Source organism: Saimiri boliviensis, chromosome 14 (genome assembly GCF_048565385.1).
Source record: "Saimiri boliviensis isolate mSaiBol1 chromosome 14, mSaiBol1.pri, whole genome shotgun sequence".
Taxonomy (NCBI): domain Eukaryota; kingdom Metazoa; phylum Chordata; class Mammalia; order Primates; family Cebidae; genus Saimiri; species Saimiri boliviensis.
This window is the reverse complement of record NC_133462.1, coordinates 66659714-66683869: the sequence shown is the minus strand read 5'-3', so window position 1 is coordinate 66683869 and position 24156 is coordinate 66659714. Positions and strand designations below refer to the sequence as shown.

Sequence of the window (24156 nt, the reverse complement as noted above, 5' to 3'; positions counted from 1 at the left end):
AGAAGCAGAAGAAGTATTAACATGATACATATTGGAGTATTTTACACGTATGTACAAATTATACATTCATATTTTCAGATTTTGCTTTTGCAAATGGTTTTATCATTGGCTATTTTTTTTCTCATAGAAAATTTTTTGCTTATTTTACTTTCACCTCACAGTATAAGTCTAGTCTTATAATAACCATTTCTACCTAAGAAAGAGAAGAAATAAAGATTAAAAAGCATAGTAAAAGAGCACCTTTCAAAGTTGCAACTTTCAAAGTGAATATTACTTTCCCCCCTCAATAAATGCTTCCAGACATCCATTAGCTATTCCTAAAAAAAAAAAAAAAAAAAAACCTTTGTGAAATATGAAAGATTGAAAGCTAGATAAATGTAAAATAATGATAAAAATGTGAGCAGTAGCCTCTGGAGAGAAAAAGGTGTATTCAATAGTTTCATGATTTTCCTACCTTCACTATAGATAAAATAAGGCCTCATAGTGAGTAACAGCAAAACCCCCAATTACTTTTGCACCAAACTAATACCTTTAATTGTTGTTAGATAATTTCGCTCTTTAAACATCTATCCCAGGATTATTTTGTGTTATGCTATTTACAGAAAAGGGGAAAAAACATTGTGAATTAAATGTAAAATACAATTGCATCTAATAACTTTAAGATTGTTTTATCTCTTGTGACATAATACATTATTATTATGAATAGCATCACAGGAAGAAGTAAGTAATCATGAGCAAGTCAAATGTACATCTAATAAAAATTTTTGAAGGAAAGAATAAAGAAGGAGACAGTATTTTAAAAAAAAACATATTGCAGTCTCTGCAGGAGGCTGGGTCTACGGGACGCAGGGCCTGGCAGGTGAGAGAAAGCCCGGGTAGAAGAGCACCGAGCCTGCCACTGGACGCGAGCGCGGGGCGGGTGGCCAGCGTCTCTCCCGACACGGCTGCCGTTTTCCCAGGTGCTGAGAAGCCCGGAACTTCCTGGGAAGCAGCGGCACTTTTCTCCCTGGAAGTTCCCAGAAACTGAGAAGATGAATAACTCTAAGAACAGAGCAGCAGAATGCTGGGAAGATGACTGCCTAAGAACAGCTCAGGACCTCCGCTCCCAGTGAAAGTGCAGAGGGTGAGTGGACGCCGCATTTCCAGATGAACTCTTATTGCCCACAGCCCAGGAGATACCCAAGCAGAGGGGTCGCCAGCATCGCAGTCCCAGCCGGTGCGGCTGTTTTGGCCCCCGTGGGGCTGATTCTGCCCGTGCGGCTGCTGTGACCACGCCCTGTTGCTGTGGTTCTCCGTACAAAAGCCACTGGTCAGGGAGCCCTCTTAGCTGGCGATCAGATCCCTGAGACGGCAGAGTTGCCCATTCATCTGAAATAGCGAGCCAGGCCAGGAGATTCCTAGGCAAAAAATCCGCCAGGAGCCGGCGCCGCAGTTCGAGCTGACTCAGTGAGTTGCAGCACTGGAGATCCCGGCGCCTTTTCAACAAGCGACTGGAACGCGGGGTCGTTCAACTTAAAAGAAAAGACTCTGAGTCAGGGAGCCAGGTGATCAGGCTCGGTTGGTCCCACCCCTCCACCCCCAACAACAACGAAAACAAAAACAGTAATTGGAAACCCTCTGGGTTGAGCCCTTCAAACCAAGCACAGCTGAACCGGGACAGTCCGGCTCGGTGGGGGAGGTGCTTCCGCCATTACTGAGACTCTCCACCGCTATGGAGGCAGGCCCCCGTTGCCGAGGCAACCCACTGTTGCCGAGGCAACCTGCCACAACAGAGAGAGTCCGCCATAACAGAGGCGGGGCCACCTTTGCCCAGACAGTTCTAACTAGGCACATATAAACAGGACTGCAGGAAAGAGGTCAGGGCAGCTGGGCGGAGCCCACAGCAGCTCAGCAAAGCCCCTGTGGGCAGGCAGTGGCTAGGCGTGCTGCTAGCTGGAGGGTCAGACCTGAAAGAAAAATCGAAAAAGGCAGTAGTGCAACGGAAACTCATAGAGCTCCAACTCCCTAGGACAGAGCACCTGGGAACAAAAAGTGCTTTATGAGTTCAGCTGCAGCAGACCTAAACATACCTGCCCAGCAGCTCTGAATGAACAACGGAGCTCACAACTCAGGACTTAAGCCCCAATAAAAGATAGACTGTCTCCTCAAGTAGCTCCCTGACCCCCATAGATCCAAACACGCACCTCATAAAGGAGAGAACGGACTGACAGTAGGCAAGCATCCTTCTGAGACAAAGATAGCAAAAGAGGAAACTGGCAGCAACCCTTACTGCTCTGCAGCTGCTGCAGGTGACCCCCAGGCAAGCAGGGCCTGGAGAGGACCTCAGCAGTCCTACAGCAGAGGGGCCAGACTGTTAGAAGGAAAGCTTAAAAAAAAAAAAAGAAGTAACTTAAACATCCACGAACTAGAAGCTCACTCAGAGACCCAATCTGAAAGACAGTAATTACAAAGACAACAGGTGGATAAACCCACAAAAATGGGAAGAAACCAGCGCAAAAAGGATGAAAACTTCCGAAACCAGAACACCTCTCCTCCTAAAAGGGATCAAAATTCCTCAACAGCAAGGGAACCAGACTGGATGGAGAAGGAGGGTGATGAAATGACAGAATCAGACTTCAGAAGGTGGGTAGTAAGAAACTACAGTGAGCTAAAAGAACATGTTCTAACCCAACGTAAAGAAAATAGGAACCTTGAAAAAAGATTGGACGAACTGCTAACGAGAATGGACAGCATAGACAGGATTACAAGTGAATTGATGGAGCTGAAAAATACAACACGAGAACTTCGTGAAGCATGCACAAGCTTCAACAGCCGAATTGACCAAGCAGAAGAAAGGATATCAGAGGTCGAAGACCAACTCAATGAAATAAAAAGAGAAGGCAAGAACAGAGAAAAAAGTGCAAAAAGGAATGAACAAAATCTTCAAGAAACGTGGGACTATGTGAAAAGACCCAATCTACGTCTGATAGGTATACCTGAATGTGATGAAGAGAATGAATCCAAGCTGGAAAATACTCTTCAGGATATTATCCAGGAAAACTTCCCCAACCTAGCAAGGCAGACCAATATTCAAATACAGGAAATACAGAGAACACCACAAAGATATTCCTCAAGAAGAGCAACCCCAAGGCACTAATCGTCAGATTCACCAGGGTTGAAATGAAAGAGAAAATGCTAAGGGCAGCCAGAGAGAAAGATCGGGTTACCCACAAAGGGAAGCCCATTAGACTCACAGCAGATCTCTCAGCAGAAACCCTACAAGCCAGAAGAGATTGGGGGCCAATATTCAACATCCTTAAAGAAAAGAACTTCCAACCCAGAATCTCCTATCCAGCCAAACTAAGCTTCATAAGTGAAGGAAAAATAAAATCCTTTGTGAACAAGCAAGCACTCAGAGATTTCATCACCACCAAACCTGCTCTACAAGAACTCCTGCAAGAGGCTCTACACATATAAAGGAACAACCAGTACCAGCCACTCCAAAAACACACCAAATGGTAAAAGAGCATCAACACAATCAAGAATCTGCATCAACTAACCAACAAAACAGCCAGGTAGCATCAAAATGACAGTATCAAATTCACACATAACAATACTATCCCTAAATGTCAATGGACTAAATGCCCCAATCAAAAGACACAGACTGGCAAACTGGATAAAAAGCCAAAACCCATCAGTGTGCTGTATCCAGGAAACCCATCTTACATGCAAGGATACACAAGGCTCAAAATAAAGGGATGGAGGAAGATCTACCAAGCAAATGGAGAGCTAAAAAAGGCAGGAGTTGCAATTCTCATCTCTGATAAAATAGACTTTAAAGCAACAAAGATCAAAAGAGACAAAGAAGGACATTACATAATGGTAAAAGGATCACTGCAACAAGAAGAGCTAACGATCCTAAATATATACGCACCCAATATAGGAGCACCCAGATACATAAGGCAAGTTCTTAATGACTTAGAAAGAGACTTAGACTCCCACACAATAATAGTGGGAGACTTCAACACCCCATTGTCGATATTAGACAGATCAACCAGACAGAAAATCAACAAGGATATCCAGGATCTGAATACAGACCTGGAACAAGCAAACCTAATAGACATTTACAGAACTCTCCACCCCAAATCCACAGAATATACATTCTTCTCAGCACCACATCACACCTACTCTAAAATTGACCACATAATTGGCAATAAATCACTCCTCAGCAAATGCAAAAGAACAGAAATCATAACAAACAGTCTCTCAGACCACAGTGCAATCGAGTTAGAACTCAGAATGCAGAAACTAACTCAGAACCACACAGCTTCATGGAAACTGAACAACTTGCTCTTGAATGTTGACTGGATAAACAATGAAATGAAGGCAGAAATAAAGATGTTCTTCGAAACCAATGAGAACGAAGACACAACATACCAGAATCTCTGGGACACATTTAAAGCAGTCTCTAGAGGAAAATACATAGCAATGAGTGCCCACATGAGAAGAAAGGAGAGATCTAAAATTGACACCCTATCATCAAAATTGAAAGAGCTAGAGGAGCAAGATCAAAAAAACTCAAAACCTAGCAGAAGACAGGAAATAACTGAGATCAGAGCAGAACTGAAGGAAATAGAGACACAAAAAACTCTTCAAAAAATCAATAAATCCAGGAGCTGGTTTTTTGAAAAGATCAACAAAATAGACCATTAGCCAGATTAATAAAAAAGAAAAGAGAGAATAACCAAATTGATGCAATAAAAAACGATAAAGGGGATTATCACCACAGATTCCACAGAAATCCAAACCATCATCAGAGATTATTACAAACAACTCTATGCACATAAACTAGTAAACCTGGAAGAAATGGATAAATTCCTGGACACCTGCATCCTCCCAAGCCTAAACCTGGAAGAAGCCGAAACCCTGAATAGACCAATAACATGGTCTGAAGTCGAGGCAGCAATAAAGAGCCTACCACCCAAAAAAAGCCCAGGTCCAGATGGGTTCACAGCTGAATTCTACCAGACATACAAAGAGGAGCTGATACCATTCCTTCTGAAACTATTCCAGACAATCCAAAAAGAGGGAATCCTTCCCAAATCATTTTACGAGACAAACATCATCCTGATACCAAAACCCGGCAGAGACTCAACAAGAAAAGAAAATTTCAGGCCAATATCCATGATGAACATAGATGCAAAAATCTTCAATAAAATACTGGCAAACCGATTGCAACAGTATATCAAAAAGCTCATCCACCATGATCAAGTAGGATTCATCCCGGGGATGCAAGGCTGGTTCAACATACGCAAGTCCATAAACGTAATTCACCACATAAACAGAACCAAAGACAAAAACCACATGATTATCTCAATTGATGCAGAGAAGGCTTTTGACAAAATTCAACAACCCTTTATGCTAAAAACCCTCAATAAACTAGGTATTGACGGAACGTATCTCAAAACAATAAAAGCTATTTACGACAAACCAACAGCCAATATCATACTGAATGGGCAAAAACTGGAAGCATTCCCTTTGAAATCTGGCACTAGACAAGGATGCCCTCTCTCACCACTCCTATTCAATATAGTAATGGAAGTTCTAGCCAGAGCAATCAGGCAAGAAAAAGAAATAAAGGGTATCCAAATTGGAAAGGAGGAAATCAAATTGTCTCTATTTGCAGATGACATGATTGTATATCTGGAAGACCCCATCATCTCAGCCCAAAGTCTCCTGAAACTGATAAACAACTTCAGCAAAGTCTCAGGATACAAAATCAACGTGCAAAAATCACAAGCATTCCTATACACCAGTAATAGACTTCAAGAGAGCCAAATCAAGAACGAACTGCCATTCACAATTGCTACAAAGAGAATAAAATACCTAGGAACACAACTAACAAGGAACGTAAAGGACCTCTTCAAGGAGAACTACAAGCCATTGCTCAATGAAATAAGAGAGGATACAAACAGATGGAGAAACATTCCATGTTCATGGTTAGGAAGAATCAGCATCGTGAAAATGGCCATACTGCCCAAAGTAACTTACAGATTCAATGCTATTCCCATCAAGCTACCAATGACCTTCTTCACAGAACTGGAAAAAAAACACCTTAAACTTCATATGGAACCAAAAGAGAGCCCGCATAGCCAAGTCAATTCTAAGCAAAAAGAACAAAGCAGGAGGCATCACACTACCAGACTTCAAACTATACTACAAGGCTACAGTAATCAAAACAGCATGGTACTGGTACCAAAACAGAGATATAGACCAATGGAACAGAACAGAGGCCTCAGAGGAAATACAACATACCCACAACCATCTGATCTTCGACAAACCTGACAAAAACAAGCAATGGGGAAAGGATTCCCTGTTTAATAAATGGTGTTGGGAAAACTGGCTAGCCATGTGCAGAAAGCAGAAACAGGACCCCTTCCTGACACCTTACACCAAAATTAACTCCAGATGGATTAAAGACTTAAACATCAGACCTAACACCATAAAAACCCTAGAAGAAAATCTAGGCAAAACCATTCAGGACATAGGTGTAGGCAAGGACTTCATGACCAAAACGCCAAAAGCAAGGGCAACAAAAGCCAAAATAGACAAATGGGACCTAATCAAACTCCACAGCTTCTGCACGGCAAAAGAAACAGTCGGTAGAGTGAATCGGCAACCAACAGAATGGGAAAAAATTTTTGCAGTCTACCCATCTGACAAGGGGTTGATATCCAGAATTTACAAAGAACTAAAGCAGATCTACAAGAAAAAAACAAACAAGCCCATTCAAAAATGGGCGAAGGATATGAACAGATACTTTACAAAAGAAGACATACAGGAGGCCAACAGACATATGAAAAAATGCTCATCATCACTGGTCATCAGAGAAATGCAAATCAAAACCACATTGAGATACCATCTCATACCAGTTAGAATGGCGATCATTAAAAAATCTGGAAACAACAGAAGCTGGAGAGGATGTGGAGAAATAGTAACACTTTTACACTGTTGGTGGGAATGTAAATTAATTCAACCATTGTGGAAGACAGTGTGGCGATTCCTCAAGGACCTAAAAATAGAAATCCCATTTGACCCAGCAATCCCATTACTGGGTATATATCCAAAGGATTATAAATCATTCTACTACAAGGACACGTGCACACGAATGTTCATTGCAGCACTGTTTACAATAGCAAAGACCTGGAACCAACCCAAATGCCCAACGATGATAGACTGGATAGGGAAAATGTGGTACATATACACCATGGAATATTACACAGCCATCAAAAACGATGAATTCACGTCCTTTGTAGGGACATGGATGAACCTGGAAACCATCATTCTCAGCAAAGTGACACAAGAGCAGAAAATCAAACACCACTCATAGGTGGGTGTTGAACAATGAGAACACATGGACACAGGGAGGGGAACACTACACACTGGGGTCCGTTGGGGGGAAATGGCGGAGGGATGGGGGGGTGGGGAGGTGGGAAGAGATAGCATGGGGAGAAATGACAGATACAGGTGAGGGGATGAAAGACAGCAAACCACACTGCCATGTGTATACCTATGCAACAATCTTGCACATTCTTCACATGTACCCCAAAACCTAAAATGCAATTAAAAAAAAAACATATTGCTAAAAAGTAATGAAAATCACCAATTCAACAGATTTAATAATACACTGAATCTTGTGCAGGCAAAATAAAAAGAATTCCTATTTACTCATATTATAATGAAATTTTAGAACACCACAAAAGTGAGAAGGGGTAAAAGCAACCATGAGAAAAGAATGCAAATCAGACTGCCAATTACCTGTCAAAAAGAACAGCAGAATGTGGAAGATATAATAACAGTATTTTCAGTGTTGAGAGAAAATAATTGGCAATCTATTATACCCAACAAAAATACCTATAAATAACAAGGAGAAAATAAAAAAAATTTTTTTTTCTCTTTTCTTCTTTTTTTTCTTTTCTTTTTTTTTTTTTTTTAGACAGAATCTTAATCTGTTGCTCAGACTGGAGTACAACGGTGCGATCTCGGCTCACTGCAACCTTTGCCTCCCAGTTCAAGTGATTCTCCTGCCTCAGCCTCCTGAGCAGCTGGGATTACATGTGTGTGCCACCATGCCCAGCTAATTTTTGAATTTTTAGTAGAGACAGGGTTTCACCACATTGGCCAGGTTGGTCTCAGACTCCTGACCTGAAGTGACCTGCCCACCTTGGCCACCCAAAGTGCTGGGATTATGGGCATGAGCCACCATACCCAGCCTAAAAAATATTTTCTAACAAGTAAAACTAAAAATTTACCTTAAGCAAGGTAATTAGACCTTCACTAAGTACATTCTATTAGGAGTTCTTCAGGCAGCTGGACATCCTTATAAAAAGAAAAGTATGAAAACCAAAAAGGTAGAAAGAAAACCCTAATTTATAAAAATAAAAGGTTTAATTCTCCAGGAAAATATTCAAACATATCTTGAAAATACAGAAAGCAAAATTTGACAGAATTGCAAAGGAAAATAAATCTACCACTGTGAGGGCAATTTTAGTACAACTTTCTCTGTAACTGATAAATCAAACAATGATAGATTTCAAAATTGGCCACAAATTCCTCTTATTCCAGGATGCGTATCCCTTTGCAATGTGATTTTGCAACTTTTCCCATGAAAATGTGAAATTTATTTCTCCATCATTTGAATAGGAGTTTGGACATATAATTCACCTTAGTCAAGGAATCATTAGCAAATTGAATATGTAAGCTTACAGTTTTGGGCTTGCTATCTTTCTGGTCTTGGGAACCTTGAATCAACCACCAGATGAATCAGCCTGGGCTACCCTGCTGGATAAAGAATGCCTTTGGGCTTAAGGTGGCCATCACTCCTGCTGCTTACAATATATGGTCACTATTAGTGACCATTAAAGTAGCTAACCATTAATGCATGAGTGCATTTAGATAACCCCTTGGAGCAGAGATGAGCCTTTCCAGCTGAACTCAGGCCAAACCGTTGACCTAAAAAAATCATGAGCAAATAATTATTATTTTAAATCAGTACATTTTTAGAGTCGTTTGTTTTGTAGCACGAGCCAACTGATAGTTTCCAGTTATAGAAAGTTAAATTGTAAAATTAAATAATATATTGCTTATAGACATATAAAACAAAATTAGTAAAACTATTTCAAAAAGCAAGAGAATTATTAAAACAAAAAATCGAAGCAATGCCTAGAATGAAGATAGAATTGGGAAAGGGCATATAGAGAATTCCTAAAGTTGCTGTGATACTCTATTTTTGACTTGGGTCATTAGTATACATTATCTGGCTTTTTAAAATCATTATCCTTTAAAAGGTATGTATCTGTATGTTTATATAGACTTCTAGAAATATATTTCTTGTTTTTACAAAAACAAGAGTAAAAAAGGACAAACAGCAAAACCAAAAGCATGTACAGGGGAGAGGCTATAGGGAATAAATAGGATGGGGAAAAAAGGCCTCTATAACAGGATGGAAATTAAATTCAATCTACCAGTAAAGAAACAGAGCCAAAGACATCTGACTGAGTGGAAAAAGTTGGTATCTGAAAGTAAGGAAAAAGAATTTCCCTGGTCTTTAAAATATTTATGAATTGCACCCGATTGGAGAATCACAGGCTACGGAGAAAGTGACGCAGACCAGCTAAACAATTCTAAAAATGCCTGGTATTACCAAAAGATCCTACAGGTAAAAAGCAGAACATTATGGAAAATCAAACTACGAGCATCAGGAAGGCTAAAGCAGAAAAATGCAAGGAAGCAAAAATGCAAAGTTTCCCCATATGTTTATCTATCTTGCATATGAACTGAACAAAGAAATAATTTATTACCAGTTGGAACTTCAAGCTCAAATCTCAGTGCAGGACCTTGGTAAACTAAGCTAACCCATACGGAGTTATTTTTGCACACGCTTACTCACATCAGTCCAGAAGAAAGAATAGGGTATTTGGACTAAACCCCTGAGCTCACTACTCCCACTTGGACCTCTGGTGAGTAAAGCCCTGTCTAGAACACATGTGTCAGCAAAAAGGAGAATAGTTTGCAGAGAGAGCTCTCAGCCCCAGACTGGGAGAGTTACTCCTTTAAATTACCACACTAATCCAGAGCATTTACAGAGGCAAAAGGAGACAAAGAAAACAAAGGAAAAGGAGATGGTTGGGGTTTCTCTTAAAAGGAAGCAGCTCTGGCCAGCCTCTTAGTAAGAGGCAGCAGCTCTGGCCAGCTTCTCACTAGCCGCTGTGCTATGAGAGAAACAATGGAAACAAAGATGGGATATTCACCCTCTGGGGAACAAGTGCAGGACTGAGAATACTGATCAGATTATAATGGTATCTGCAAGAGACAATGGAGATGCTAATCACAGGAGGTTGTGTTCACAGCTAAAGGGACCTAGAGGTAGAGTGGGGCCATTCATTCATGTTTCCCAAGGAAAGCTGGATTGATACCATTGTTCTGGCATGATTATTCATAGCACTCACTCTCACTTTTTTTTTTTTTTTTTTTTTTTTTTTTTGAGACGGACTTTTGCTCTTATCGCCCAGGCTGGAGTACAATGACACAATCTCGGCTCACCGCAACCTCCACCTCCTGGTGTCAGGCAATTCTCCCGCCTCAGCCTCCCGAGTAGCTAGGATTACAGGCACCTGCCACCATGCCCAGCTAGTTTTTTGTATTTTTAGTAGAGATGGGGTTTCACCATTTTGGGCAGGTTGGTCTCAAACTCTTGACCTTATGTGGTCCACCTGTCTCAGCCTCTTAAAGTGCTGGGATTACAGGCATGAGCCACTGCATCCTCCCACTCTTAAAAGTGCTTCTGTGTCAACAATAAATTATACAGTCATCCTAATTATAAGGAAAATCTTTTGAGGGAAGTTCAGGGCAATAAAACAGAAAGCAAGCACCTGTTTGTTGGTACCATCCCTTGCTAATACCCATTGTTGATAAGCACGTCTTTTCCAGGACATGAAATCCAATCCCTGGATCCTGCACAGTCAGTCATTTCCTTCCCTTCTCCCTGTTTCTCTAACAATAGAAATCATGCCATCACTATCTTTATTTCAAATGAGTGAAAATCTCTAAACATTTTTGGTAGAGTGATTCAATGAGTCACAGGAATTATAGGAAGCCCTAAATTATAAGATTCAAACTGGGGAGAAAGATGGAACTATGGAATAAAAGAGAATTTGAAAATGGGCATGTCTTGATTTTCATTTTAGTTCTCTCTTTTATTATAAAATGCCAGCTACAAAATCAATAGATGCTATTTTCAATAGTGTTAGACGTTTACATTTTTCCTCAGGGGAGTATATTAAACCACATTTTCAGCTCAGTGACTTTCACATCATTTGCTTATAGTTACATTCATTCATCCTTGTGTGCTAGGTGTATTTTCAGCAACTAGATGTTTTTTCTTTTCTTTCTGAATTTAGAGATTATATGGCTCTCCATTTACAAAATTTATAGACTTGCCAGTGAAGATGATTGACAAGTTCAGTTGTCGTTGTGCAGAACTGTAAAATATCTACAATGCATCTCCTAGATCCCAGCTTTGCTTCCTTAATTTCCATTCTTATGTGATTTTAGCAGCTAAAAGCTCCTGTTTGCATTTTTTTAAAAAAGGTGCAAACTCTACCATCTGTCTCTACAATGATCAAATTTTTCCATAAAATAAATATAGTACCAAACTGATTTTCTAATTTAAAATTTTAGTTTTATTAAGGTAGTTGGTATTTTATAATTCAAGCAGAGACCAATTATTTGAGAGAGATGCTTTAGAAGGAAGACAAATTATTTGAGAGATGCTTTAGAAGGTTGTGACCTGAACAGGAGGTATTGATTGATTCAACAGACATTTATAGAGTGAATACAATGGTCCATAATAGATACTGAGCCAAATTTTATTGCTGTTTAAAGGAAATAAAGGCAACGATAGTGGAATGTCCCAATAATTCTGTGCTACTCACCTCTCCTCCCTAAAGGATTTCATATCAATGGCCCTATACCCAAGGAATAGCAGAACAAGAGTCGAAATATCAATGTACTGATTGTTTAATGCAGTTTAGTCAAAAGTGATCAAGTATCAAGCATAGCCTAAGCTGGGGCATTTTACTTTTTATCCCCACCCCTATTTCTAATCTAAATTCAGGGTTCATCATGTATTAGTTGCCTTCAGAGAAAAAGAGATGGCCAGGTTACAAGAGGGGTCTTGAATCCACTCAGCCATCTAGCTATAAAGAACAGGAGAACGAATGAGGAACTTTCATCTATGACCATGACCACCCTAGGAAAGAGACAGGAAGGCAATTAAAAAAAAAAAAAGAAAAGAAAAGAAAAAGAAAGAAGTAATCAGTGAGTGCTGGGTTTTCATGTTTTTTTAACTCAAGCATGTAATAAGAGGTGGCTCTGACCAATTGATTTACCATTTGTTCCTCAATTTTTGAAGCAAAATGGGACTGAACTGAAGAAGTTCTCTCCCAGAAAGGTATCAGCCACTGTGCTGGGCATTGGTGACACAGAGATCACCATTACAACACCCAAAGAGTTCATATTGTTGCAGAGAATAGCAAATGAATCAACTATTAGGCTCAACCAAAGACTAGGACTCCATGCTTCTACTAAATATCTTTAATCTAATTAATAGCTAGAGAAATCATTTAAAAATTTTGAACAATATAATTACAGGGCTCTGTAAGGCAACTCTATCAATTCACTAAAATGAAACCTCCTATTCAACTTCTTTGATTCTAATAGTTTCAGAGCATATCTAATCTCCAGACAACGATAGATTTAGGCTTCTGATCAATGAAAAGCAACATATAAAGAAACCATGGCTTCGAAAAGATGTGAATAACTTAGACTTTTATTCATTCATTCAATACTCATTGAACACCTAATATATGCAGGCAGTAGGATACAGCAGTGAACAAGAAGGCCAAAGACCTTCAAAGGATTTTATAACGCACACACATGTGCATAAAAAGTATATATAACTCATAAAATTAGTTTTGAAATAAGGATTAATCTCATATAAATTTCCTAGACTTGGATAAATGTTTGCCATAAATTAAAAAGCACTAGAAAGAGAAACTGCTTTTAAAAATCAGTTAAAGGGATTTTAACTGATTCAAAGGGGATCAGTTTCAAGGGATTCAAAAGGGAATCCCTCGATTCTGATAGGGATTCAAAAGCAAAAAATGAATTGTACACATGATTATTCTCTTTGTTAGCATAAATACGTGGCCTTCCCATCACTCATCCAATCGTCTCATATTTCCCAACTGAGCCTAGATGCAACCTGAGAATCATTCTCATAGTCCTCTGGGCAGCCATTACCAATCAACTGTGGTGATCACTCAAGATGAAACGTTTGTCCTCACTGACGTGGGGCATCTATCACAAAGTGTTTAGCGAGTAGCCACCAGGTACTTCCAATTCTTGCTAAATGCTAAAAGGAAACAATACGGCCAGAAGACATGTACATTGACTAGGAGTCTTGTACACGTAAACAATTACTTAACAAGACTTTAACTGGTGTGGGAAGAGTTCCAAAGTTGCAGTTGATGTTCTTTTTCTGGTCTGAGCACTCGCTAGCTGTGTAATCTCAGGCTTACTTCTTACACTTCTGTAGCTCAACTTCTTCATCAATGAAATGAGAAAAATGAATGACTGTTCTGCCTATTTCTCAGAGTTGTTGTAAGAATAAAACAAGATACTACAAAAGCAAGCACTGCAAAAAATGTAAAATGCCACATAGTATTAATATACTGCTAAAAGAATGAGCTACAGTTATAAGACTTGGACTAATTTTGTGAGTTATATATAGTTTTCATGCACGTGTGTGTGCATGAAACAGTATCTAATATGGCATTAAACCATACAATGTATAAAGAATAGATTGAGTATAGCAAATTTTAAAATTTTAATTTGAAAATGTATGTATATGAAATAAGAGCCAAAAGAAAAACTGGGTGGGATGGGGGGATATTTATAACTTATTAAAGTTAAAGGTTGATATGTTTTCTATGTAAAACACTCATAGTAATGAAAACAAACCAGAAAAATCACTACCACAATGGAAATTTGAGCAAATACTCTAAAGCGGCCAAGGAATAAATCCTAATTTACCACCATCAACTGAAAAATAATATGTAAAGAAAGAAATGTAAATGTATTTCTCACTGATTACATGAGCAACTACCATAAAATAAAATACTCGCAAGAATTTAGAGAAATGGGCACTCTTATATTCTACCAATAGGAACACAGATTGGTACAATGTTTCGGAAGGATAACTTGTCACTTGAAATCACAATTTTTATTGTATAGAATATCCTTTAATATGGTTGTCCACAACACTAATTATCATGGAAAAAGAGGAAATAGTTAAAACCTCCATCAATAGATTTGCTAAATAAATGATTTTCCTACCAGTGTAATCCTCTGCAGCTAATATAATAAATAAAATGATCTTACTTATTAGCTTGGGGAAATGTCCATAATCCATTATGGCTTTGTCATTCTGCTGTATTTCCATCTTTGTTAAAAAAAAAAAAAAATTGGGTGTGTGTGTATGTGTATGTGCGTGTACATGCACAGAAAAAGAATCTTGAAACATAATCATCAAAATTTTCATTGTGATTATCTCTATGATAAAAGTGGTAGAACTTTTCTCCTTAAATACACACATACACATATTATTTTTTATTTTTGTGGGTACAAAGTAGGTGTATATATTTATAGAGTACATGAGATGTTTCCATATAGGCATGCAATGCATAATAATCACATCATGAGAAATGAGGTATCCATTCTCTCAAACATTTATCCTTTGAGTTACCAACAACCCAATTATACTCTCTTAGTTATTTTAAAATGTACCATTAAGTTATTATTGACTGTAGTCTCCTTATTTTGCTATCAAACAGTAGGTCTTACTCATTTTTTCTTTTTTTTTTTTTTTTTTTGGACCAATTAACCAACCCCACCTCCTCCCTACCCCACCCAGCCCACTACCCTTCCTGGCCTGTGGTAACCATCCTTCTATTATCTATGTCCATTATTTCAACTGTTTTGATTTTTAGATAACACAAATAAGTGAGAACATACGATGTTTACGTTTCTGTGCCCGGCTTATTTCACTTAATATAATGATCTCAAGTTCCATCCATGTGTTGTAAATGACTGAATCTCATTTTTTATGGCTGAATAGTACTCCATTTTGTATATGTACCACATTTTCTTTATCCATTCATCTGCTGATGAACACTTAGGTTGCTTCTGAATCTTGGCTATTGTGAACAGTGCTGCAACAAACACAGGAGTGCAGATATCTCTTTGATAAACTGATAGTCTGTCTTTTTGGTATACACACAGCAGTGGGATTTGATTTTTGCATATGGTAAGAAACAAGAGTCTAAGTTCATTCTTCTGCATATGGCTATCCAGTTTTCCCAGCACTATTTATCGAAGAAACTATCTTTCTTCAGTGTATGTTCTTGGCACCTTTGCTGAAAATGAGTTCCCTGTAGGTGTGTAGATTTGTTTCTGAGTTCTCTATTCTGTTCCATCAGTCTACGTGCCTGTTTTTATGCCAGCACCACGATATTTTGGTTAGGATAGCTAGTAGCATAATTTGAAGTCAAGTAATGTGATTCCTCCAGTTCTGTTCTTTTTGCTTAGGATAGCTTTGGCTTTTCTAAGTCTTTCATGGTTCCAAACAAATTTTAAGATTGTTTTTTCTATTTCTGTGAAGAAAGACATTAGTATTTTGATAGGGGTTGAATCTGTAGATTGCTTTAGGTAGTACGGATATTTTATCCATATTGATTCTTCCAATCCATGAATGTAAAACATCTTTTCATTTTTGTGGTGTCCTCTTCAATTTCTTTCATCACTGTTTACAGTTTACATTATAGAGATCTTTTACTTCTTTGGTTAATTCCTAGGTATTTAATTTCATGTGTGGCTATTATAAATGGGATTATGTTTTTATGTCTTTTTCAGATTGTTCAGTGTTGGCATATAGAAATACTACTGATTTTTGTATGTTGATTTTGTATCCTGTAACTTTACCGAATTTATCAGTTCTAATAGTTTTTTGGTGGAGGCTTTAATTTTTCCCCCTCCTTATATTTTTACATTAAGTAAGTTTTACAGTGGGGGTTGTGTTTCATTTTAGAATCAGGAAAATCAATCGAACTTTTAAAATAAACAATCCAAAAAAAGTACAGTTATATGGTTCAGGCTGTTACGTGAACAAGAATATTGACTTTTAAAACAATGGAATTGAACTCTATATGCCTTGGTGATTTAAAAATAAGTTTTATACATTTTCTCCAAAAAACAAGTGAGAACAGAAGATATCACATTCTCTTTATTTCCTGAACACAGTAACTGCCATGGGTGTGGTATGACATAAAAACATGGACCCTAAATAAGAAAGACCTGGCTTTGAATTCAGATTTCACCATTCACTGCTTTACACTCTTTGCAAATCACAAATGCTTTTCAGGTTGCTTTTATATTCTTGGGAAAGGGTACACTTTCATTTTCATTTTTTAAATTGAACTTATTTTAAGAGTTTCTACTTCCAATTCTTAAAGTAAAAAAGATGAGCCTTTAGAAAAGGTTTATTTTGAAGTCTAATTGCATCTAAAATATCTGAAACCCTTTAAATAATTATCTTACATATACTAAATTTTCAAAAGGATCCTTAGCTCTTGGAATAAAATTAGTTCCCGACATACATCCTTCTCATCACTTGAAATTTTCCTGTGTGATATTAGACTGCCTCATTGGAAATTGAAGAACACATTATTTAATGCTTACCAGAATAAAAACAGTGATTAAAAAAAAGAAAACCCTGCAATGTCTTCCAATCTCCTGGCTTTAAACACCAGCTAATCATGATGGCTCCTAAATTCCCATCTCCAGCCCTGACATACGCATGCAACTATCTTACTGACATGTCCACTTTTTGTCTAATAATTATCTCATGTTAACATATCCAAAACCAGACCTTCTATCTTTCCTCCCCAAACCCTGTGCTCTCCATTTCAGTAAATGACTCCTCCTTTCATCCAGCTATTGAGGTCAATTATATTGGAGTCATGTTTGACTTCTCTTTCTCTTGTACTTCTAGTCCAATCCCTCAGCAAATTTTGATGGCTGCCACTAAAATACATCCAGATGTTATAGTCAACCCCAAGTTTCCCTTAAAAGAATCTATATGTCAGTATGTTCAGCTCTCTTATTCTTTAAATCTCTATTTTAAAGTTTAACTTCCTTGTAATTCCAGTAAATAACCTTCTCCACCTGTTCATCAGTAGTTCACATCTGCTCCCCTCCCCCATCCTGACTCATTCCTGTCACGTGGTCACCCCTGGCTATCTGCTCTGACACGCCCATAACCATCCTTCTTGCCAAAACACCCACCCTGCCACTCCGGCTCAGACCCCTGCTCTTTTTAAAATAGCCAATCGGGATTAGTCTAGTTTGTGCTGTCTAACCCTAGACAACAGGGAACGACACAGCAGCAGGGATGACCCCCATCAGGCATAAGTATCCCTTCCCTCCTTGTCCAAGCATGCGATCACCATCATTGCTCCGTCCTGGTACCCCGCACCCTTCTATAGACGTAAACTGCCTTGCTGAGAGGACACATCTTCGAGTGCTATTTCTTTTGTGGCATCAAAATTTTACTTATAACACAGACTTGTAGACATGGCTCCAGAGAATTCCTACCATGCCCACCTTCTCAGGCCACGCCATCATTGTTTTTTACCTGATATACATTAATAGCTTCCTACTTGTATCCCTGCTTGCTCTCTCACCCCCCTCCTCCCCACTCTGTTGGTGCCACACAACACCTAGAGCAATCTTTCTAAAATGTGCACCTTATTCCATCCTGACCCTGCTCAAAATCATCTAGGTGCTTCCCACAACCCCCTTTAAAATAAAACTCAAAGTTCTCACCATGAATGACAAGGCCTGACATGATCTGGACCCTGAATACTCTACAAAATATTTTACTTACCACTCTTCCCCTCACTTATTCAACTCAGCTACACTAATCTTTTAGCTCTTCTTTTAATATATTAGTCCAATCAGCTCAGGGCCTTATACTTGCTCTGCCCTCTGCCCGAGTTAAGCCTCAGCTCAAATGTCTTCTCATCAAAGATGTACTCCCTGACCAACCTATCTATAATAAGACCTTCACTGCTCGCCCATCATTCTTTATCCATTTACATGATAGAGTTTTTTGCAAAGTACATTTCACTATATTATGTTTTATAATGTGTTTGTCTGAATATTGTTTTCTGTTTCAAACCAATTCCCATTCCATGCAAGATCTACGAATTCATGCACTTTGGTGATGACTATACCTCCAGGACCCAGAACAGTGCCCAGCACATGTCGACATTTTGCTGAAAATGTATTAAGTGAAAACATGGTAAATGAGTAAAGTGCTCCTGGACTCCATTCTGTTCCACATTTCTGTGAATTTTTTCCTGCAATCTTTCACAGAGAGGCTCCCATTTTTAATCCAACTTATGTTTTTCTTCAGTAATAAATGAAGATAGTATTAGGACCATAAAATACTAGGCAGCAGTGTCATGATATTCAAAAGAATATTTCTCTTTAATCAAAAGAGAAATGAGTTATACTCTGTATCTTCTGCATAGAGACCACAGATATTGTACTTTGTTTTAAAAAAAACTTCACATGAGCCAGTTACAATAAAACTGAATTTATGACTTGAAATATTCTATGTTTTTTATGCACAGCTTTCCAGGGATATTCAAAGTTATAAACAGGTTCCATCAACATAGTCTAATTTTTCATTAGCTCTGAAGGAGTTTTGTAAATCATCGTTTGACCAAAAAAGAAAACATTATTATTTTTTACCAAAGTGATTTTTCTACTGTCATGTTCTGTTTTAAATGGCAGGTATCTGTATATGCTGTTAGGCTGGTGCAAAAGTAATTGAGGTTTTTGCCATTACTTTTAACCGTAATTACTTTTGCACCAACCTATTACTAGAATACAGTCCCGTATTTTCATACCACTATGTGTATGAAATGTATGCATTGTAGTATATTTTTGCAGTTTATATCAAAAGAAATAAAATAAATCTTGTCAAAATAACATTATTATTCCAATTACCTTTTTATAACAGAATTTTGTTAATAAAAATGATATAATTCAAAACACAATTTAACATTTCAATAATTGAAAAAGAGAGCAGCAGTGTATATGTATACATGTTATATCAGAAATATGTTAAGAATATCTTAAAATGTAGTAATAATTCATCAGAAGGGATATTTTAATTCAAGTAACATTTAATACCTAATAGATGCTCAGTGTGCTACTAGATATCTTTGCATATGATATCTTCTTTAATTATTGCAAAACCACAAATAGCAGCTATTATTTCCATTTTACACCTACCAAGCTTGAGGCCTGGAGTTTATGACCCAAGTCACTGCTTCTGAATCATGTTTAGAGCCCAGGTTGTGTTGATGCTCTTAATCTATATAAAAGATTTCTGAAGTATATGTTAAAGATGGAGTGTGAAGAAAAAATGATAACTTCTATTTAAATTTATTTTGATAATTCATCTTATTTTGTACTGTTTATTGTAGCTTATATTGCATGCATATTTGTATTCAAATGTTTGGGTTTTTATATACACATACGTATACAAATATATGTACTCAAAATCTTTTTACAAATTAAATACACAATCAAAAATGTTCAAGGACTTTTTCTTCTTAAGAATTTGATGCCCAACTTCAGACTATACTACACAGCTACAGTAATCAAAACAGCATAAAACTGGTATAAAAACAGACTCATAGACCAATGGAACAGAATAGAAAACTCAGAAATAAAATCGCACATCTACAACCATCCGATCTTCGATAAACCTGCTGACAAAAACAAGCAATGGGGAAAGGACTTCCTATTTAATAAACGGTGCTGGGAGAACTGGCTAGCCATATGCAGAAAACAGAAGCTGGACTCCTTTTGTGCACCTTATATAAAAATTAACTCAAGATGGATTGAAGACTAATATGTAAAACCCAAAACTATTGAAAAAAAAAAAAAAAACGTAGAAGAACATCTAGGCAATACCATTGAGGACATAGGCACAGGCAAAGATTTCATGACAAAAATGTCAAAAGTAATTGCAACAAAAGCAAAAATTGACAAATGGGATCTAATTAAACTAAAGAGCTTCTGGACAGCCAAATAAACTATCAGCAGAGTAAACAGACAATCTACAGAATGGGAGAAAAGTTTTGCAATCTATCCATCTGACAAAGGTCTAATATCCAGAATCTATAGGGAACTTACACAAATTTGCAAGAAAAAAAACAACCCCATTAAAAAGTGAGCAAAGAACACAACAGACACTTCTCAAAAGAAGATATTCATGCAGCCAACAAACATGAAAGAAAAGGTCAACATCACTGATCATTAGAGAAATGCACATCAAAACCACAATGAGGTATCACCTCACACCAGTTAGAAGGGCAATTATTAAAAAGTCAAGAAACAACAGATGTTGGTGAGGCTGTGGAAAAATAGGACTGCTTTTACACTGTTGGTGGGAATGTAAATTAGCTCAACCATTGGGAAGACAGTGTGGTGATTCCTCAAAGACCTAGAACCAGAAATACAATCTGATCTAGCAATCTCATTACTAAGTATGTACCCAAGGAATATAAAAATCATTCTATTATAAAGATACATGCACATGTATGTTCACTGCAGCACTATTCACAATAATAAAGACATGGAATCAACCCAAATGCACAACAATGATAGACTGGATAAAGAAAATGTGGTACATATACACCATGAAATACTAGGCAGCCATAAAAAGGAATGAGATCATGTCCTTTGCAGGGGAATGAATGGAGCTCAACACCATTATCCTTAGCAAACTAATACAGGAACAGAAAACCAAGCACTGCATGTTCTCACTTATAAGTGGGAGCTGAACAACATGAACACATGGACACAGATAGGGGAACAACACACACTGGGGCCTTTTGGGAGGGACAAGGGGAGGTAAAGCATCAGGATTAATGCATGCAGAGTTTAATACCTAGTTAATGAGTTGACAGGTGCAGCAAACCGCCATGGCACATGTTTACCTATGTAACAAACCTGCACATCCTGCATGTGTATCTCAAAACTTGAAATAAAATAATAACAAATGTAATAAAATAATTTGATGTTTCACACTCTGAATGGAAAAGCAGGCCGATTAAGCAATTGAATTATTTGACTTTCAATTCATTTTAAGTTTTGTTTCTCCAAGAACCCAGAAGACAAAAAATGGATACTTTGAGGCCACTATTTGTTAAGTGTTTTCCACAAGTTGTTCATCAGAACACTAGGTCACTCATTTATTCATTCCAGAAAAATTGAAGGTGTACACACTGTGTGAGTCTGTGAGAACAGGGAAGACGTATTTCAACAAACATTGATGGAACATGTGGGTAGTGCTACAGGGCCAGGAATGTAGTGCCCAAATGAACAGTAGGTAGATGAGGAGAGAGGTTTCCCAGAGGAAGGTGGTTGTAAGCTGAAATTTGAAGGATGAGCCAGACTGAGAGCGATGAAGAGGAAGAAGAGAGTTGCTCTCAGGGAACAGCATGTGCCAAGCCTGGGAGAGAGACATCACATGGCATGATTGAGGAACTGAAATATGTTCCGATTAGGAGAGCAAGGTGAGGTGGGAAGGGGTAAGAAATGAGGTTGAAGGAAAAGATCATGGATGACTTATTCCTACAGTCCCTTCATGCATTTGGAAATTTTGAACACCTTCATCATGGCAGGCTCTGCACAGGTGCTAGGGTTTCACAAAGTAGACATGGCCCCTGCTCCCACTGAGATTACTCAGTACTGCTGGAGGGGAAATACTGAGTTTACTGTAGGGAAATAAGAAGCAGAAGCACCTAAATTTTACTTAGTAAACAAGGACTCAGGGAAGGCATCCTGGAGAATGGAGCCTTTAAGAGAAAATCTATAGAATAAGAATTAAAAAGACAAACACAATCTAGGCCAAAGCAGGGGGAAAAAACAATTTAGCTAAAGAAGATGCCAAATGCTCTAATAATAGGTACAAAATAGGGGAAATATAGAGTTGAGTTTGTATTTTGTGGATCATTTGAAGTTCATGTACTCCATGAACTCCAGGTTGTTTTCTGCTGTACCAAAACTTTAAATTACTCGTGTGGTTTTTAACTCTTAACAGGACCATGACTGATACACTACCCAAGTGGAGATGCCTTTAAAAAGCTAGAAATGTAGTTTTAAAGAGACAGAGCTTTGAAAGGAAATTCTTATTTGGGCATCTCCAGAATGTTACTGGTATTTATTTTTTATTTATTTATCCATTATTTAATATTTTTGGCTGAGTACAGGAGACTTTACTGCTAGCCCATGACAAAGTGGGGATCCCTGGGCTCCTCCCTCTTCAGGGGGTCTGCGTGGAAACTGTGAGGAGGGGAGATTCTCAGTGTGGTGGGGGACTGAGTGTAGCAGGAGCTCCATAGGAGCTGAAGGCCTCTCTCTTCCTCTCGTGCTCTTGCTAGTGCTGGTGGTCTGGGCGTCTGATTCCTCAGAGGCCATGTGGACCACGAAGTCCACCACTCTGTTGCTGTAGCTAACTGCATTGTAATACCAGGACATGAGCTTGATGAAGTGGTAATTGAGGGCAATGGCAGCCTCAGCATCAAAGATGGAGGAGTAGGTGTCACTGTTAAAGTAGAAGGAGACATCCTGGTGCTCAGTGCAGCCCAGGATGTCCTTGAGGAGGCCCTCTGATGCCTCCTTCACCAGGTTCTTTGTGTCATCATATTTCGCAGGTTTCTCCAGATGGCAGGTGAGGTCTCATACCAACATGTTGGCAGTGGGGACATGGAAGGCCATGCCAGTGAACTTCTTGTTCGACTCAGGGACGACCTTTCCCACAGCCTGAGCAGCATGAGATGTAGGGATGATGCTCTGGAGAGCCCCACGGCCATCACACCACAGTTTCCCAGAGGGGGCATCCATGGTCTTCTGGGTGAGGTGACAGTGATGCCAGAACTGTGGTCATGAGTCCCTCCATGACTTCAAAAGCTGTCCTGGATGACCTTGGCTGGAGGGACACTCGGTGGTAAAGGTGACATTGCTGATTATCTTTTATACTTCTCATGCTTTATGATCATCATGAACAGGAGAAATCAGCAAAGGGAGCAGAGATAATGACGTTTTTGGCTTCCCACCCTATAAGCCCCATCTTTCTCCATTGTAGTGAAAATGCTGGTGGACTCCACAGCATAATCAGCACCAGTATCTCCCCATTTGATTTTAATGGATCTCACTCCTGGAAGATAAAGATGGGATTTCCATTGATGACAAACTTCCTGTTCTCAGCCCTGACAATGCCATGGAACTTGCCATGGGTGGAATCATACTGGAACATGTATACCATGTAGTTGAGGTCAATGAAGGAATCATTGATGGTGACAATACCTACTTTGCCAGAATTAAAGGCAGCCCTGGTGGCCAGGTGCCCAATATGGCCAAAACCATTTACTCCATCCTTCACTTTAACCATGGTGTCTCAGGGATGCAGCTGGCACTGCACAAGCAGATGTGGCTGTCTGCCAAATGGAAGGAGCAGAGAACCACTGATGGTATTTAAAACTAAAGAGTAGATGGTTACTATGAAGAATGTAAACAGTGAAGCCATAAGGGAGCTAAGGAGGGAGCCCTGGGACACCATCATTTGTGGGACAGGTAGGAAAAGAACAAAATGGGAATTGAGGGAATGGAGGAACAGGCACAGTGAAATGAGGAAAAGAAGCTGAGGAAGATTTGTCTTAGAAGTTAAAAAGGAAAACAGGGGAAGCCAGAGGCAGAGAGAATTTTAAAGAGTGTTTGATCAATAATGCAAATACTACAGGTAACTCAATTCAGTTAACTGAAAACTCAAAATGAAGTTAGGGGTAATCTTTTCAAGAACAATTTTAGTACAGTGGTTTGAGAAGTCAATAAGAAGAGAGCAAGCAGGCATGACAAATGTAAACCACTTTTTTTTTGCTAAACTTGAAAAGAGAGAGTAGCACCTGGCACAAGGAC

The 24156-nt window shown here is 38.6% G+C and overlaps 1 pseudogene; it reads right to left on the bottom strand.

Annotated features, from left to right (window-relative positions):
- Nucleotides 1-139: 139 nt before the first annotated feature.
- On the bottom strand, nt 140-23506 carry LOC141581165 (glyceraldehyde-3-phosphate dehydrogenase pseudogene; annotated as a pseudogene).
- Between the last annotated feature and the right edge of the window lie 650 nt (nt 23507-24156).